Source organism: Myxocyprinus asiaticus, chromosome 17 (genome assembly GCF_019703515.2).
Source record: "Myxocyprinus asiaticus isolate MX2 ecotype Aquarium Trade chromosome 17, UBuf_Myxa_2, whole genome shotgun sequence".
Classification (NCBI taxonomy): Eukaryota; Metazoa; Chordata; class Actinopteri; order Cypriniformes; family Catostomidae; genus Myxocyprinus; species Myxocyprinus asiaticus.
Window position 1 is genome coordinate 27,803,065 of NC_059360.1, and position 18,577 is coordinate 27,821,641.

The 18,577-nt window shown below is 37.5% G+C and overlaps 1 protein-coding gene across 1 annotated transcript in view; it reads left to right on the forward strand.

The window, feature by feature from the left end:
* Positions 1-18,577, forward strand: part of LOC127455114 (mitochondrial peptide methionine sulfoxide reductase-like) — a 97,832-nt gene that overhangs the window by 16,187 nt on the left and 63,068 nt on the right. The gene's annotated exons all lie outside the window — the stretch shown is intronic.

The following is an 18,577-nucleotide window of genomic DNA, read 5'->3' on the forward strand; positions in this document are numbered from 1 at the left end:
AGGAGATAGTATTGACAAAAAGAAACTTGTATTGAACCCAGAATATTCTCTTTACAAGTTTCAGTAAGCTTAATCAACAGCATTTATGGCATAATGTTGTTTACCACAGAAGTTGACATCCCTCCTTTTTTTAAAAAAAAAAAAAGCACAAATAGTTACAGTGAGGCACTTAATGTAAGTGAATGGGGCCAATCCAAGCGTTTAATACTTTTTCAAAGTATAGCCATAAGACACAAACTATGCGTGTTAGCATGATTGTAGTGAGATGAAATCGGTTACTAACCTTTTCTGTATAAACTTGTCCAGTTTTACAACTTCATTGACATGATGCTGTAAACCCTAAAACGACCATTAAAAAAAATTACATCAACAGCTAAAAAAATCCACTAGTTTTAACAGAAGAATTAATGTAAGTGCTTTTATAAAATCAAATTTCTGCCTTAAATCCTCCATTAAATTGGCCCCATTCACCTCCATTGTTAGTGCCTCAGTAACCTTGAGTTTTGCTTTCTTTTTTTATAAAGAAAAGGAGGGATGAGTCAAAATAATTTGTGATAACATTATGCCACAAATGCTGTTGATTGAGCTTGTACTGAACCCGGAATATTCCTTTAAACTTGAATGTTTTGCTAATTGAATCAACGATTGCACTTAAAGGAATATTCTGGGTTCAATACAAGTTAAGCTCAATCAACAGCATTTGTGGCATAATATTGGTTACCACAAAATATTATTTTAACTTGTCCCTCCTTTTTTTTTTTTTTTTTTTTTAAATAAGCAAAAATCCTCAGTGAGTATTGACGCTGACTACTACCCCTGGAGTCGCGAGTTCGAATCCAGGGCGTGCTGAGTGACTCCAGCCAGCTCTCCTAAGCAACCAAATTGGCCTGGTTGCTAGGGAGGGTAGGGTCACATGGGGTAACCTCCTCGTGGTCACGATTAGTGGTTCTCCCTCACAATGGGGCGCGTGGTAAATTGTGCGTGGATTGTGGAAAGTAGCATGGGCCTCCACGTGCTGTGAGTTTCCGCGTTGTCATGCACAACGAGCCACGTGATAAGATGTGCAGACTGACTGTCTCAGAAGCGGAGGCAACTGAGACTTGTCCTCCGCCACCCAGATTGAGGTGAGTAACCGCGCCACCACGAGGACCTAGTAAGCAGTGGGAATTGGGCATTCCAGATTGGGAGAAAAGGGGATAAAATAAGCAAAAATCTGGGTGACATTAAGGCATGTACAGTGGAAGTGTATGGGGTCAATACGTAAGTGTTAAAATATTCACTGTTTCAAGAGTATCGGCACAAGACCTAAACAATGTGAGTGTTAACATGATTTTAGTGTGATTAAATCACTAACCTTTTCTATGTAGTTATATCTGATTTTACAACTTTGTTACCATGACGATGTAATGCCGTAAACAACTTTACAGCTCAATAATACGCAAGTTTTAACAGAAGAATTCATGTCAGTGCTTTTATGAACTCTTAAGCAACACACATCTGCCTTAAATCCTTCCAAAACTGGCCCCATTCACTTCCATTGTAAGCACCTCACTTTAACCTCGGTTTCATGCTTATTTTAAAGAAAACGAGGGACGAGTCTTAATTTTTGTGGTAATCAACATTATCCCACAAATGCTGTCGATTGAGCTTAACTTGAATGTTCCTTTAATGGTTTAATAGCCTGGCCTCAACTATAAAAGGGATGAATGAACTAGTTTTGCGCTTATCCAGATGCTCTGGACATGAGACGTTCTTATCATGTGGCTGGAAACGTTTTATCTGCTTCTGTCAGTTGGATTCACCATTGGTCACCAAGGTCTTCTCAAGAAATTATTTCTTTTAAAAACGTTCAATGATGATATAAAAAATATCTTTTAATTGTATTAATAACTGATAATAACAGTAATATTTACTGCTGCCGTTTTAAATCCCCTGACAGAGATAGTTTCGTAAACGGCCTCTCGGTTGTGCTGTTTTCCACATGTGTACACATTTTCCATGAGTGTGACTACAAAGCACATGTGTATTAGAAAATATAATTCAATATAACTGGTTGACTAATAGGTTGTAATTACACTGTCTACGTTGTGTGTCTGTATACCGAAGACATAGCGGGCCTTCGTTACTGTTCGACATTGGGAAGAGTTTAATCATGAAATGGCGGCATGAGGTGTAAGTGATCATGTTTGTCCATAAGGGGGCGGTAGAGCTTAATTTTTCATGCTTCCTCAAAGTGCGTACACTGGTGTGAACGACCCACTTAGAATTAACTGAAAAACAACACAAGTACTCGCACTTGTGACCAAATATGATTGTTTTAATTTGATATGTTCATTCATATACATTTTGAAACATATGAAAGTTTATACTGAAGTATCTGAACAAAAAATCGAACCAAACAAGCCTTTTCCTTATGGATTGTTAAAGAAAGAAGCAGATTGTTTTTGTCTGTTTACAATCTTTATTTTTATCTTAGTCTTTACCTCACAATCATCAAACAAGGAAAAAAAAGTGACTCATAAAAAAACAAATAGGGAAGACTGGGGCTAGTTGTCACTTCTGACTCCACTGAATAGGCCTTTTTCTCTTGGTAGGCTATTTTTATGTTTGAAAGGCACATACCTTAAAGACTTGGCTAATAAGTTATTGAACACTTCCATTGTTATTGCCCACAAAAAAAAACAAAAAACAGTTCTTTTAACACACATTGACCCTTTGTGACAACATGCCCCAATAGCACTGCATGTTGTCACACTACAAGAGGAAAGCTGTCACAATGGAACTTAACATTCAACAGCCTATCATAGGTTTTCCAGCAAATTAAAACAATTATGAAACAGAACAATTCATGAAACGGCTAAATGAAAAGGGTAACGTACAAAAATGTAAAAATATTGTTTCGGCCAACACATATTTGTCACTGATAAATTGTATCATTGGCAACATATAATAAATAATTGTATCACTGGTTATTTAATGGTTTTTCAGTGAAATATAAACTGTAAACAATTGAGAAGCACAAAACAACTCATGAAACATAATAAAATATAGGTAGTACAAAAATATCAAATTGTTTTAATTGTCCAACTGCTAATAAATTAATTTAAATGAAAAATACCCTTGTCCTAAGAACATTGTTCAATTATTATTATTTTTTTAGTTGAAAGCAACCTTCATTATATAGCTGATCCTTGTCTGGTTGTATGCTAGCATGTTATTATTCAGTTGTTTGCCCAACTATTACAGACAAAATTTATGGATATTGGAGTTTTTGTTTGAAGGACATAATTCACTCAAACTATTCTAATATAAGAGAGTTTTGAACTAGGTGTTTGAAATCAACATGCAAACCTTTGCTGGAGAAAACAACTTGGACTTTTGGCTCAAAACCTTATACTTACTGGTAATAGCCCTTGTGACAAATTCCACATGTGACACTGTCTCCCCTATAAATTTACAGGGTTTTATATGTAAAAACCTTTCTCTCTGTATTATAATGAGATAAAACTATCAGATATGGGAACTTTAGCTCATACTGAGTATGAACAATATGGCATTCTTTAAACTTGATTAACCTTGGAAAGCCTTCATTGGAAATTTTACACTGGCAATGGTTTTGCACTTGGTGTGTCAGTGAGGTTACACCCGTCAATCAGTTAAACTCAATCAATTTCATTGATGACCGTTCAAGAGAACACTACCTCCTTAAGTAGTAGGATGTGTGTGTTTAGGATTTAGGAAAAGTTTTATATGTCTCTGAATCAGTTCTCGTCTGGTTGTTAGACATGTGTTGGCTATTGTGTGTGTGTACCCAAGTCAACTGTGTAAGCATGAAAGATATAAGTGTGTTTATTGGGGGGGGGGGGGTGTATGTGCATGTGTGTGTGTACGGATGATATAAAGGGTTTTTTTGCGTATGGGGGGTTTAAGGTGCAGCACATGGCTCAACCTTCCGGCTGTCTATATCATGCCGCCTGAGGGGCCCTTCTCTGACCTCTGCCTCTCTTTCCCCAGGGACCCCTAAACCTCATGGGATCCCCAGACCGCATGAATGAGGGGAGGGGGTCGGCACGTGTCTCTAAGAACGTTGATGCATGTGTGTTTAAGACAGATGCAGGCTAGTCAGCCTCCATGTTGATTGTCATTCTTCTCTGAAAATAAAATCAGTGTAACAGTAACCCTGTTTCCTCAGTTTCAAAGCAAACCAAATAGTGTACAGGTATACCGATGTTCACATTATGATGTGGAGGCTTTACATACCAGAAAGAATATAGGAACTGTGGAGAACCATAGGTTGTAAAGAAAAATCAGAACCCCAATTAGTAAAATGTGTAAGTGTTATTAATATTATTATTTCTTGTTCTGCAAGAAATTCCTTATTAAAACAGTAACAATCAATTTGTGAAATGCTTGACTGTAACAGTGCAGGCCACAGAGAAATTCTGTAGCGATTTTCAGGCTCGTAGATCATATCCGTGTGGCCACTCTGATAACAAAGAGATGCAGGCCTGAACCCAGTCATTCTCGGGTTTAAACGCAATAGCTGTTGTGAATTTCGCATTCAGGTTCTTCTTGTTGTCCAGACAGAAATTATCGCTTTTTATCCTGCTGCCGTTGCCGTCCGGATTGTGTACGGGGTGAGGGGTGAGGGACACGCGCTCGGTTTATCAGTCTGTTGACAGTCTCGCAGCCGCGTGCCTTCAGCGCATTATGAAGAGCGCGCGCGTGTATTGTTTTTGCCATTAGTAACGCCTGAACATGTCTGCTTATACTGCTATTTACATAATAAAATCGTTTCTGTACAACACTGACCGATTTCTTTCAGACGAATATTTAGTGGAGGTCGAATGAAAATGTAAAAAGGGCAATCAAAATTTCATTTAAAAATTCATTTAACATAAATTGAAAATAAAACCAATAAATAAATTGAGTTTATTTTTAATTATTATTTAAAAAAAGGTTAATTTATTTTTTTTAAACAGTAAAAAAAAATAAAAAATAAATAAATAAATAAAAAACTTAGCCCCTTAAACGTTGTTTGCTTTTTTCTAAATTTAAATTATGTAGGATATTTGTTCATAAAACAAGTTTGTTTGCAGTTATTTATATAACAAAGAAATTATCTCAGTTAATTTAGTCATAATAATACATATTGCAGTTTCATTTTTGTGAGCTGTGACAAGATTCTGATTTGGTTAACCTTACACATATTTGTCATGTCTGTGTTTTAGCTATCTTCTTTGGATCATACTGAAAGACTACAAAATTAAATATATTAATTTGAGCATCGTTTTGAACAACTGAAAAACTATTTTCATATTATTTGTTAATGTCTTTTAACATTCGTGCTACATGACTTTGCATGAATAGCCTATTATATCTTTCAAGACATAATACAATAAATATTTTAAACTATTCACTCAGACCGCGGATTAGGGCCTCGGTTTCATCCTATAATTACATTATTATTATTATTATTATTATTATTATTATTATTATTATTATACGAAATTACAATTATTTATACGTTTCTGAATTTATTCGGGTTTTTAGATTTTGCATTATGCAAAATAAATGCAAGAATCTGACACGTAACAAATAAAATGCAATGAAATGCTCCTATAATGCTTAGTTCACTGTTTTTATATTTTTTTTTATTAAAAACTAAATATTTGTATGATTTTATAGACTTTCATTTAGCCTAGTTCACCCTTTGAAAAGGCAGGGACAGACATCGATTGAAGCTATTTTGAAAATTGTCTCTTGGAACTCGGATGTGATGGTGATAATCCGGATCTTTATTTAAAGATAGATTTACACATATGAAGTGTGAAGGAAAAAAATACAAAAGAAACTGTATTAACGCTAGATATCAATTTTAAAACATAAATGCGACACCAGCAACGTCTCGTTTGGTCTGAATGACTGTCAGAGTGATTAATATTTGCTTTTATTGTCTTCACAGTCATACGCTACGTCGACAGAAATCTACCCTGAGGGGCAAAGCCTCACCCCAGACCCTGTTTGGATTTCTTTTGTAAGGAAAATTCATAATTACTCATAAATAAATACGTAAACTTTGACCCCTCTTAACATCTGCGGCACGTGCCCAGAGCGGGATTGATGATTTAATGCAGACAGTTTGAAGAGAAATTATCTGCATTGTACGCTCGCGACAGAACCATGACCGTGGGCCTTAATGTGTTTGTGCTTGTACTGTGTTTTCCTGTTTAAAATGTTTAATCTACTACTGAATCGTTTGACTCTGATTTGTCCGAATTTTATCGCTAATAATTGAGGGCCTAAATCCCGCACTCGCTACACTGCATATGCGCGCGATTTTAATCTAGTGTACGTAATGATGGCGCCTGTTGTGAAATGTAGGTCATAACGCAATCTTTGCAGTTTTCGCCTCCAAGCCTTTCGCAGAACATTGTGTCAGTAAATATTATATTATGGTTTGGGAGAGATACAACTGTGGCTTTCTTAAATCAATGAATGTGTATTAGGCCTCATATATCCTACAGACTGTTCCCACCCCCCAATGTGATGAATATTCTATAGTCTAGTACTGTTTGCTATGTATAAGGGGATAAGCTGGTTCCATGATATCAGGGTGAATCAGTTGGCTGTGTAATGGTGCATGTATAATTTTTATTGTGCAGAGAAACTGTGTAATGTACCATATGAACCCACAGCAGTTATAGTGACAGTGCAGAACATGAGTTTGCCTCATAGACGATTTGGATAATGATCAGTATGAAGTCTCTTATTCTCTGTTTCTTAGGTGAGTGCTGCTGTTGGCTTCTCTCTTGGCATTCACCGCGTGCCTTAATTGTATTGAAATTAAATCAAGGTCCACTGTGAACACAAAGAGCACAAACCCAAGTTTCCAAAGTCCTTCTCGTCCACTTTTTCCTTTCTTTTCTAACAAACTCTCTGCGTTCTTCCTCATCCCTGCAGTCTGGATTCTTCTGACAATAAGGATGCTTGTCTTACACCAATGGTGATATTGTGCACTTTAGCTCTGCCAGTTCTCTTTCTGCAGTCTGCACATCCTGTGCTTGTCCCTCAGTACAGTACCATTTTGCTGTACTCATTTAAAATCCCTTTCTTCTCACCTGTCATCCTCCTCTTGCATCTGCTGGGGACTTTGCTGGTGTTAGTGCAGTCCACACCAGAGTTCCTAATCTCACACAATCACACACCACACACACACACACTCATGGACTCTTACAAACACACTATCACGCTAAGGATTCTGTGCAGTTTCCCAATGAGTGCATCATGTATGTGTCTGTATGCTGTTTTAAATAGTGCAATTCCCCTCTTCGAGTGGCCTAAATGTATGGTAGGATCAAAACATTAATGACAATATAAGACAAGATCACAATGTTTCTATTGTGCATATTTTACAAATATATAAATATAAAGCATTTCAACACTTTCCTATTCAAATACATTTACAACCTGTCCTGGTGAAATCCACAATGCTACCTATACTCTGCACCGAATACATGACCTAAGAAATTACAAGAGAGAGAGAGAGGGAGGAGGGGTGGGGGGGGATAAAGAGGATCTACCTTTTGTTGTACCATTCTGCAAGAAGCCCAGTGGCACCTGCCTTTTGTTTCATTCCAGCAGACCTTGCCTCATCTCTGCCAAACAAAGAGGACCAGCAAAGCTGTATGTGAGGAATGTGAAGATGCAAAGCTATGCATCGCTCTCCACCTCCGTCCATTCAGCACGTCGACCGCCATGATGAGATGCCTGCCAGCATCGCAATGTAAAGCTAACGCTTCCCTATGACAGTCTGTTCTCTCTCTCCCATCTTATCCTCCCCCCCCACCTCTCTCCCTCTCCCTCTCTCTCTCTCTCTGTCTCTCTCTCAGCATACATGCACCTATACATCAACTAAAAACAAATACGGGTTAAAATTACATCAAATGAGTTGAAGCTGACGATGACATTTGAAATAAATGCATACATTTCACATAACATAAAATTTACATGTATTTAGAAAATAAACACGTCGGAATGTTCCAACACATCAGTTAAAGCCACAACCATAAGAACACATACAAAAATTACCCAGAAGCATCATCTATTTCTACAAAACAACTGCTTTAAGGACCAAATTATGTGCCATAATTATCTTTAGATTTTTTTTCTTTGCATTTTTGCTCTACTGGAGAAAACAGCCCTGTAGAGAAGTGTATATCCTGGTTTTCTGTTCTCTTAGTTCCATCAGTTCTTGCTATTCTCCATCCAGGGATGAACAGGGGTCCTGCTGAAGCTCTCTGCACCAGATGAAGCTCCTTTCATGGGGCTGAAGAGCAGGGTTGGATGGCAGGGGTTAGGTAGGCAGGGGATAGGTAGGCAGGTAGGAAGGTTTCACGCATGCAGGAAGAGAGAAAGGGGAAATCAGGATCTGGGATGTTGTAGCCATTTAAAAACAAAAAACAAAAAAAGCGGAGTATTTTCCCTGTAGCAAAAGCTTTATCAGCCTGCAAAAAATCCATCTGACAGTGCACGACCCTAAAAAAAAAGTTTTTTTTTTTTTTTTTTTTTAAATAAAAGCTTAAAATGCAAATATACATATATAAACACAGAGGCATATATGTATGCATATCCAGAGGAAGAGGAAAGAGCAGGTATGCAGGGGATGAGCAATTCACACACACATGGACACACACACACTGCGCTGCGCACATGCTCGGGCTACAATTTATGCTCTCCGTTTGACACCACCCCCACCTCCCTGGGCGCACACACACACGTGCATGTAACGTCCCAGCTGATCGTGGTAGAGAGATTAGATTGTGGGGACAGCTGGCAGGGATTACACATGCAGGGGGTTGACTGATCAGGGGAGGGGAGACCCTCTCTGACCAAGATACATACATGCACACACACTCAGATTAAAACACAATGTATTGCAAATATATATAAAAGTAAACTGGGCACAAATGCATCTGATACAGTCTCACACATACCTAGAATTATAACGATAGGACATACCTGCTATATTTAGCTATATTTGGAAATAATGTGCACATACATAACACAATGGAATATACACTGAATTTAAGGTACAAAATAGTGTACGGTGTGTGCATTTGACGTTCTAGGCGTTGATAGTTAATATATGGTAATACATACTGACTACTAAGGGGGCGGTGGGGGATGACAGAGTTGACCCTGGACCACTCCATCTTTTCAGGTTGATCAGCTGAAGGTGGAAGGGGGGCCACGGGGAGGACACCCGATATGCTCCCTTACACGCACACACATACACATGATATATCATGCATGATATAACAAGAGCCACTACTTCACCAATGTGTAATATTGCTGCAAATCAGAGAGACAAAGCATGCTGAATGCAAAGTTACTTTAATTTAATTTTAAATCTATTTTTTTTATTCGTTCTTCTGCGTTATACTTGATAAGCATGCTGTTAAATCTGGATGCATTTCAAAGCATGAAACCCCAGTGAACTAGCTGTACAGAAGAGATCAATACTGTTTAGTCTTGGGTTTTGAATAGGGTTTGAACTATATCTGGCATTTAAATCAATTCTATGCTTCAGCATATTCTGTGCAGTACACTGTAAAAATATTCTGTTCTTTGAAAAAATATCAACTTTAAATTGTATGCAGGTGTATGGTTGTTTAGTAGATACAATTGCAATTTGTAAATTTAAAATCCTTCAATATTACGAGTGGAAATATTTTTTCAATAATAATAGTAATTATTCACAATAATTTATTCAATAATTAGAAGACATAAAATAAATATAAAATATCATTTTTTTTTTAAAAATGCCAAAAAATAAAAACTGAATATAGTGGGAGCATAAAATATTCTCAAGCATCTTTAAAACGGTACATTTGTGTGTGGTTTGAATACATTGTTGTTGTTGAATGTGTCCTTGCACTGTTTGTTTTATGTCAATGCATATATATTTCTGCTTGAGATCCTTATTGTATATTTTTTGCATCTTATGTGAGTGTATGCCCCAGGCAAATCGTACTGATATAAAGTGGAAGAATGGAGAAGATTAGGGCCACTGTGTGTGTGTGTGTGTCAGAACTAGCCTAGGCTGCATTCCTCCTAGCGATAGCGTCCTCTGAGAGCACTTTAATCTATAATCTGACAGATTAGCAAATAGGAGCGTTTGAGCTGGATTATCGCCTCATTACAAATGACGAGTATCCCAGGACCTGCTCCTTCTGAATGTGTGTGTGCATTGTTAGTATTCTTTGTGTTTTTGTCTCTGTGTGTGTGTATGTTTGTGTGGTAATTTAAATACTTATCCATGCAAGTGTGGGTGTTTCTTTAAAAGTGACTCCACATGCACTGCGGTATATTAAAATTTTTCTCATTTGAGTGTTAAATGCTACAGTTATCCTCAGTCTTCTTAAAACAGATTTTTTAAAATCACAGCCATTCTTTCCTCTGTTCCGCCCTTTAAAGAGCCAGTTAGTAACAATTTACTGTCCCCATTGAGAGATATATGAACCCAGAGTTCATATATCTTAGTGTATGTCTACATCAGATTAAAATTTCAATTAAAAAGCAAGCAAAATAAATAAAAAAAAAGCAGAGCAACCAGATGTTCTGCTGAAGCAGTCAATCTTTGCGCTGGATCATTTTAAAGAGGTCATAGAACAGATGGGTCGGTAAAACAGAGTCTTCACCGACGAGCTGAAACAGGACATTTACGAGATTACACCAACTAAAGCTAAATGAGTTTAAAACCTAAACCTGTAGTATTTAAGGACGGAAGATCATTATTTTAAACTAATGCTAATGCTACCTACAGCATGTGTGTTGGAAGAAAGGAGTGCAGTGTACGCATTAAGATGTGTTAGGTTCTGTTTCTTTGCTTTTGTTTGCTTGTGCTTTAAAGGTATATGGGTATAGTGCTGAGCTGGCCATTATATGTGCATCATAGGAGTGTGAGTGCCTATAGGCTATGCACAGATGTGTATGTGAGCAAGCACTCATGCGTGTGCATGTGTGTGTTTTAAAGCTGTGTCGGTACAGAATGCTTGGTAGGGTAGTTTGGTAAATCGGCTGAAGACAGCATGTCCTGTTGTGTTTGCTGCTGCTCTAACATGCATGTACTCTGCCGTAGTGTTCATACATGTAGGCATGCATAGTTTTCTTTAGCTAAGCTCCACAGTCAACTTAAAATAACATGTACAATTGGTTTTTAAATCATCGCATAGACAGCATATTAACACAACACCTAGTATCAAGCTATACAGAATAACACAGCCAGATGGTGCTCTGTTATTTCCTCTAATCTTATCTATAAAATATTATCCCAGCAAATGCAACAGAGACAGCACTGCAGCTTATATTCCTCCTATTTCATGGATGTATTTAGCTGTCAAGGTAAACCAGTCATTTGACATACAGTACAGTCAAAGTAGTGCTAGTTATGGCAGTGCGCAGTGCGGTCTCCAGTATAAAGCTGAAAGCATGAGCTCTTGGTTCGTTGTGGATGGATCGATGCTCTTCTCTCCCCCTGGGTCACTGGCGTCCTCCAGTGCCCTTAATATTAGTGGCAATTTCATTAGCTCTGACCACATCACTCTGATAGAGAGGGCGACTGGGTTTTTCGTGTTTGTTGATTAAGTGGAAGTATACAACTAGTGGGGTTTTTTTCTTCTATTTTTCTCAAGGGAATTACGTCCAATGGTATAAAACATTTTTCTTCTTCAGATCATTATTCCTTCTCTTTGTAGTTGAATCTTTAGAAGACTCTCATGTTTTCTGGAATACTGCATTTGGAATGGAATCTAGCGTCTGTCAGATGCTTCTTAAAATAATGATGCTCCTAGACCTTAAAACATGACTAATTCCTAAAAGGATGGGAAGTTCTCTTTCTGTCTCTCACTCCCTCCCTCTTTTCTCAATACGCCCCAATAGTCAGCCCAGCAACAGCACACAGAAGCTCCCAAAAGCAATCCCCCTCTCACTGCCTCTGCATCCAGTGACCCAGTTTCCACCCCCTCTCTAAAACAAATCACTCCATGACCCACTTCTTCGTTTTCGCACCACTTTAACGTGTGCATGTGCTTCGCAAAATTATACATCTGTCTTTGCTCTGAGGTGCAGAGGCATTTCATCTGTGTTTGGTTACGGAAAAATATTGCTGGCAGTATAAAATCCCCCCCATCAATAATTAACGCACCGAGAAACTGAGCTTTTTCCGCCTTCTGTAATAACGTCTATGTTTTCGGCACAAAGCTCTGGTCGTTTTTTCAGAACTATACTACAGCATAAACATCTTTGCATGTCTGATTATGTGAAAATGTCCTTCAAGGTCACTGTTTTCACATAACCATATATAAACATCTGAAGATTTTTGCAGTTGTAATTATTTTAAACTCTTCCTCGCCTCCTGTTTGTGGTTTTGATTTGTCGTTGGCTAAGTGCATGATTTGTAATTAAAGTTACGGCTGAATTCTTTTCTGATTAATGTACGAGATAATGCTCGTACTGCTGATAATAAGAACATGTCAGTGAGACTGTAAGAGGCGGCAACAGGAAGGCAAATCAATTTTGCGGCCTATTTAAGCAGAGAGAGAAATGGTAATTTTTAATAATCAGCTTTGCTGCCACACATACAAACACACTCAGAGTTTATAACTGGTAACAGTTATAAACTCTGAGTGTGTTTGTATATTAATAGTTAAACATATATATATATATATATATATATATATATATATATATATATATATATATATATATAGATATATATACAAATACAACAGTTAGTTCCGGTCCTCGAATCTGATTGGACGAGACGTTCCATCACTACTGATGCTCTCACACCATCAGCACTCGGACGTTTCACTGTGTGAATCACTCCACTTGTGTTCATGCCGTTCTAAACTTAAGTGTAAGAGCAGTGCAGATGTCTTAAAGGAATAGTTCACCCAAAAATGAAAATTTGCTGATAATTTACTCACCCTCAGGCCATCCAAGATGTATCTGTGTTTCTTTCTTCATCAAAACAGAATTTAAGACTTTTAGGATTTCATTTCAGGCCTCCTCCTCTAAACAATACAAGCGAATGTACTCCATTTTTTGACAGTCCAAAATGCATATTTAGGGTGCATCAAAATAATCCACACGACTCCAGTCGACAAATAAAGTTCTTCTGAACCCAAACGATTGATTATTTTGAGAAACAAAACAATACTTATATACTTTTTAACTACAAAGGTTCGCTTCCGTTTTTGCGGCAGGAGGGGGACCTACACAATATTAGGCAGGTGGTTTTAATGTTGTGACTGATTGGTATATATACACTGGCGGCCAAAAGTTTGGAATAATGTACAGATTTTGCTCTTGTGGAAAGAAATTGGTACTTTTATTCACCAAAGTGGCATTCAACTGATCACAAGGTATAGTCAGGACATTAATAACATGGAAAATTATGATTACAATTTGAAACAAATGTTCAGCTTCTTAAACTACTTCAAAGAGTTCTCATCAAAAAATCCTCCACATGCAGCAATGACAGTTTTGCAGATCCTTGGCATTCTAGCTGTCAGTTTGTCCAGATACTCAGGTGACACCTCACGCTTCCTGTAGCACTTGCCATAATTGTGGCTGTCTTGTCGGGCACTTCTCACGCACCTTACAGTCTAGCTGATCCTACAAAAGCTCAATGGGGTTAAGATCTATAACACTCTTTTCCAGTTATCTGTTGTCCAATATCTGTTTCTTTGCCCACTGTAACATTTTCTTTTTGTTTTTCTGTTTCAAAAGTGGCTTTTTCTTTGCAATTCTTTCCATAAGGCCTGCACCCCTGAGTCTTCTCTTTACTGTTGTACATGAAACTGGTGTTGAGCGGGTATAATTCAATGAAGCTGTCAGCTGAGGACATGTGAGGCGTCTGTTTCTCAAACTAGAGACTCTGATGTACTTATCCTCTTTAGTTGTACATCTGGCCTTCCACATCTCTTTCTGTCCTTGTTAGAGCCAGTTGTCCTTTGTCTTTGAAGACTGTAGTGTACACCTTTGTATGAAATCTTCAGTTTTTTTTGGCAATTTCAAGCATTGTATAGCCTTCATTCCTCAAAACAATGATTGACTGATGAGTTTCTAGAGAAAGCTATTTCTTTTTTGCCATTTTTACCTAATATTGACCTTAACACATGCCAGTCTATTGCATGCTATGGCAACTCAAAAACAAACACAAAGACAATGTTAAGATTCATTTAACGAACCAAATAGCTTTCAGCTGTGTCTGATATAATGGCAAGTGATTTTCTAGTACCAAATTAGCAGTTTAGCATGATTACTCAAGGATAAGGTGTTGGAGTGATGGCTGCTGGAAATGGGACCTGTCTAGATTTGATCAAAAATGACTTTTTTCAAATAGCGATGGTGCTGTTTTTTACATCAGTAATGTCCTGACTATACTTTGTGATCAGTTGAATGCCACTTTGGTGAATTAAAGTACCAATTTCCTTCCGAAACAGCTAAATCTGTACATTATTCCAAACCTTTGGCCGCCAGTGTATATATGCATATAAATATATATATATTATCTTCTGATCTTTTCAGGAAGACTCATGAAAATGCCATTGTGGGCAGTGGATGTATGCTGTTAAACTCTTGAGTGCGAGTGAGAGCTCTGATTGATGTTTATTCTAAATTGGGACCTGGTCAACCTACCAAACTCACTCCTGTCGCATCATTTAGAAAAAAAAAAAAAAAAAAAAAAACAGCAGAAAATGTGCATCATTAATTATTACAGTGGCATGAGTGTGCGCGCGCTGCAGTAAATGAAAGGCATGGGGTTGACACTGACCCTGACTGACTGGTGTCAGGATCCACATAACAGCAATTAATTTTCCTTAGTTAACGTCCCCCACCCCCTCTCTCTTCCCCTTCCTCTGCCTCGCTCTCCATCTCTCTCTATTTGTTTTTTTTGGTACTTTAGAACAAATGTTATCCATTTTCTTTACATCTGCCAGCCAATAGAGACTTTCTGTTGTTTATACTTTGATGTATATCCAGGTCCCTGTCTATATGTGTGACAGAGATATACAGCCATGTTACACAGATATGCAGAGCCTTAAATATCAGTGTTGTAAACATGCACCGCTCTATTATATAAGTAAATTGCAATTACAAGCTGTTGTAACTTTTCTATGCCAAAAGTTAATTGAATAATATTATAACTAGTGCTGTTAATTGTCCTAGTTCTATCTAACGGTACAATACATAGTGTGATACTTATGTCACAATTCATATACATCACGATGTGTCACGATATAAAGTGAACACTCACATAGTATGCTTTACTTTTGTCCAGTACATCACCTCATAGAAGCATGACCTGTTTCTTCATTAAAGCCATTTTCCAGGTTCAATACAAGTTTAGTTCTGTCTAGAGCATTTGTGGCATAATGTTGATTACCACAAAACGTTATCTAGACTCATTCCTGTTTTACTTAAAAAAGAAGCAAAAATTGTGGTTACAGTAAGGCTCTTAAAAAAGAAGGGCCTGTCCTAATTAGGGCTTGTCCACAAACCTTTAAAATATGGTCTGTTTAAAAAGACATAAACATTATACATGATTTTAGTGTGATGAAATTGCTTAAAGTTGTATCCAATTTTACAACTTCTTTGTCATGGTGACATAACGCCAGTAAACCCTGTGATCTGGTAAATGCTGTTTACATTTTGTGGCTATACTTTTGAAATAGTGCATGTTTTACCATTTATAAACTGGCCCAATTTACTTCCAGCGTAAGCAGTGTTGGGTGTAATCCAATTACAAAGTAATTAGTCACTGTAATCTAATTACTTTTAGTACAAAGTAGTGTAATGCATTACATTTAAAATTCTTGTGATCAGATTACAGTTACTGACTTTCAATTAATGTAATTAATTTTAAGTACATTATAGGGTTATGCTCATTTCTAATATGTTATTCATGTAGAATACATGAGTTTTGGCCCCAAAACAAGTCATTGTGAAGGAGAAATGAGAGGTGCTGAGTGTGTGACTTGTGTGTGTGTTACATTGAACAAGGAAGAAATAAAGACACTATTTTGAATCTGTTGAGCGGAAAAGTGTTTTAGAAAGTAAATTAAAAGTTATTAGCAATGTGATTACTTTGCCAATTAAGTAATTAGTAAAATAATCTGATAACAAGTTTAGAGAAATAATTAGTAATTTGCAGTGGATTACTATTTTTAAGTAACTTACCCAACACTGATTGTAAGTACCTTACTATAACCATGTTTATTTATTTATTTATTTATTTATTTATTTATTTATTTATTTTGTAAATAAATTAGTCAAAACTATTTTATTTTGGTAATCAGCAATATGCCACAAATGCTGTTTGATTGAGCTTAACTTGTATGGAACCTGGAACATTTTTAATTGAACTGTAGGAAATTATATGAATGCACAGATAGGTAGATAGATAAACTAGAAATACTATATCTAAATATCAATAGAATATTGTGAGGAAAAAGAACTGCAATCTTTTTCAATATATGCTTAATTACAACACAGTTAAAAATTATTAACATAAATTGTGTTGACTCTTGAATTGTAGGGGTTTTAAAGACCCATCAAATCACTGTCTCTTTTCGTGCTCTGCATGCACTTTAATCACCCTCTTTTGCTTTTCATCATGAGCTAGAGGCTAAACTTCATCAGAGTACAGCACAGATGCATCTATTCTGTTGTCCTGGTTTATAATCTCTTTCTAAACTCCATGAGGATCATAGTTTCAATGCATTCAAATGCATCAGACAACCAAAGGTTCCTTGGCCATTTCTCATTCAGGAAAATGCAGGTGGATATGGTATTGTAGAAGGGGTGGAATGTCTGTTTTTTTGTCATTTGCAGGGTGCAGAATGTTTTGTGATATTTATGTGATATTTCTCAATATTTTCTTTTTAACTGTTGCTGTGTTATATTTTATATCACACTGTGTCTCTACTAATATGTGCTGAGTAGTCCAGGTGTAGAGCACTCTCACATGTCTTTAATATACAGCACTTTATTAGGAACACCTGTACACCTACTTATTCATGCGATTATCTAATCAGCCAACTGTGTGGCAGCAGTGCAGTGCATAAAATCATGCAGATACAGGTCAGGAGCTCCAGTTAATGTTCACATCAACCATCAGAATGGGGAAAAAATGTGATCTCAGTGTTTTCGACCGTGGCATGATTGTTGGTGCCAGACGGGCTGGTTTGAGTATTTCTGTAACTGCTGATCTCCTGGGATTTTCACACACAAAAGTCTCTAGAGTTTCCTCAGAATGGTGCAAAAAAAAAAAAAAAAAAAAAACATCCAGTAAGTGGCAGTTCTGTGGACAGAAAGGCCTTGTTGATTAGAGAGGTCAATGGAGAATGGCCAGATTGGTTTGAGCTGACAGAAAGGCTACGGTAACTCAGTTAACCACTCTGTACAATTGTAGTGAGCAGAATAGCATCTCAGAATGCACAACACGTCGAACCTTGAGGTGGATGGGCTACAACAGCAGAAGACCACATTGGGCACATTATTAGGCCCATAGTGTTCCTAATAAAGAGCTCAGTGAGTGTAAAAACGCATTGTTTTTGCTATGTTTGCTCCTCTCAACCACACTGGAATGTCGTTTTCCTCCACCAAAAACGAAGTCATCTCACTCAAAGTGAGAGGCCTACAGGAGACATTAAAAGCCTGCAGCACAAGAGCAGGAAGGAAAAGGATGACAATGAGGGAGAGGGAGGGCAGTGGGCATGTGTCCAGATTAAACATAATCCCAGCACAGGATGCCAAACCAGGCTTCAGGTGAGAGAGGAGCTCCAAGGGGACAAGGGGGGATGGGAGTAAAGACAGGTGGCCAGGAAGACAAGAAAAGAGAGTGAGTGAGGAAGCAGTGTTTGTGGATATGCCCTTCATAATTCCCACTAGAATGGGAATAAAAGACGGGTTCAAATGTATAATTGTTATTGAATATGATTGAGGGAGTGTGTATGCATACATATGAGTATGTATTTCCATTCTCAGCCAATTTAAAGTATGCAGAATAAGAAAGAACAATGAGAAGGATAAAAAGAAGAGGGAATGAAATGAGAAAGAAAAAGGAAGAGGTAGAAATGCTCAAATTGGCACATGTCTCTAGTGCAGGATTATGGGGAAATTGTAATCTGACCGTCCCATGTGGGGTAAGAGTGTCTTACTCAAGGCTGCTCTGGGGTAAAATCAGGAAGGATTGTGAGGGAGGGGAGGATGATATATCTGCTAACCATTTAACGAGTTCACCAGCTAATCCTGAAGTGGGATTGGGTGGATGTGGCCCTGGATTGGACACTGTGGTTACAGCGTGACCTTCACGGACACACTAATGATACTTTTCTGAGTGAGTGAGTGAGGGGGAGAAAAAAAAATGGTTTTCTTTAGCGGTGACACAAAAGCATGATTTATTATTTTAATTAAGCATCTCACTCGAGTGAGACCAGCAAAAACCACAATTATGCTAAAACACCCAACAGTTGACTGCCTCTTTTCTTAAGTTAATCAGAAA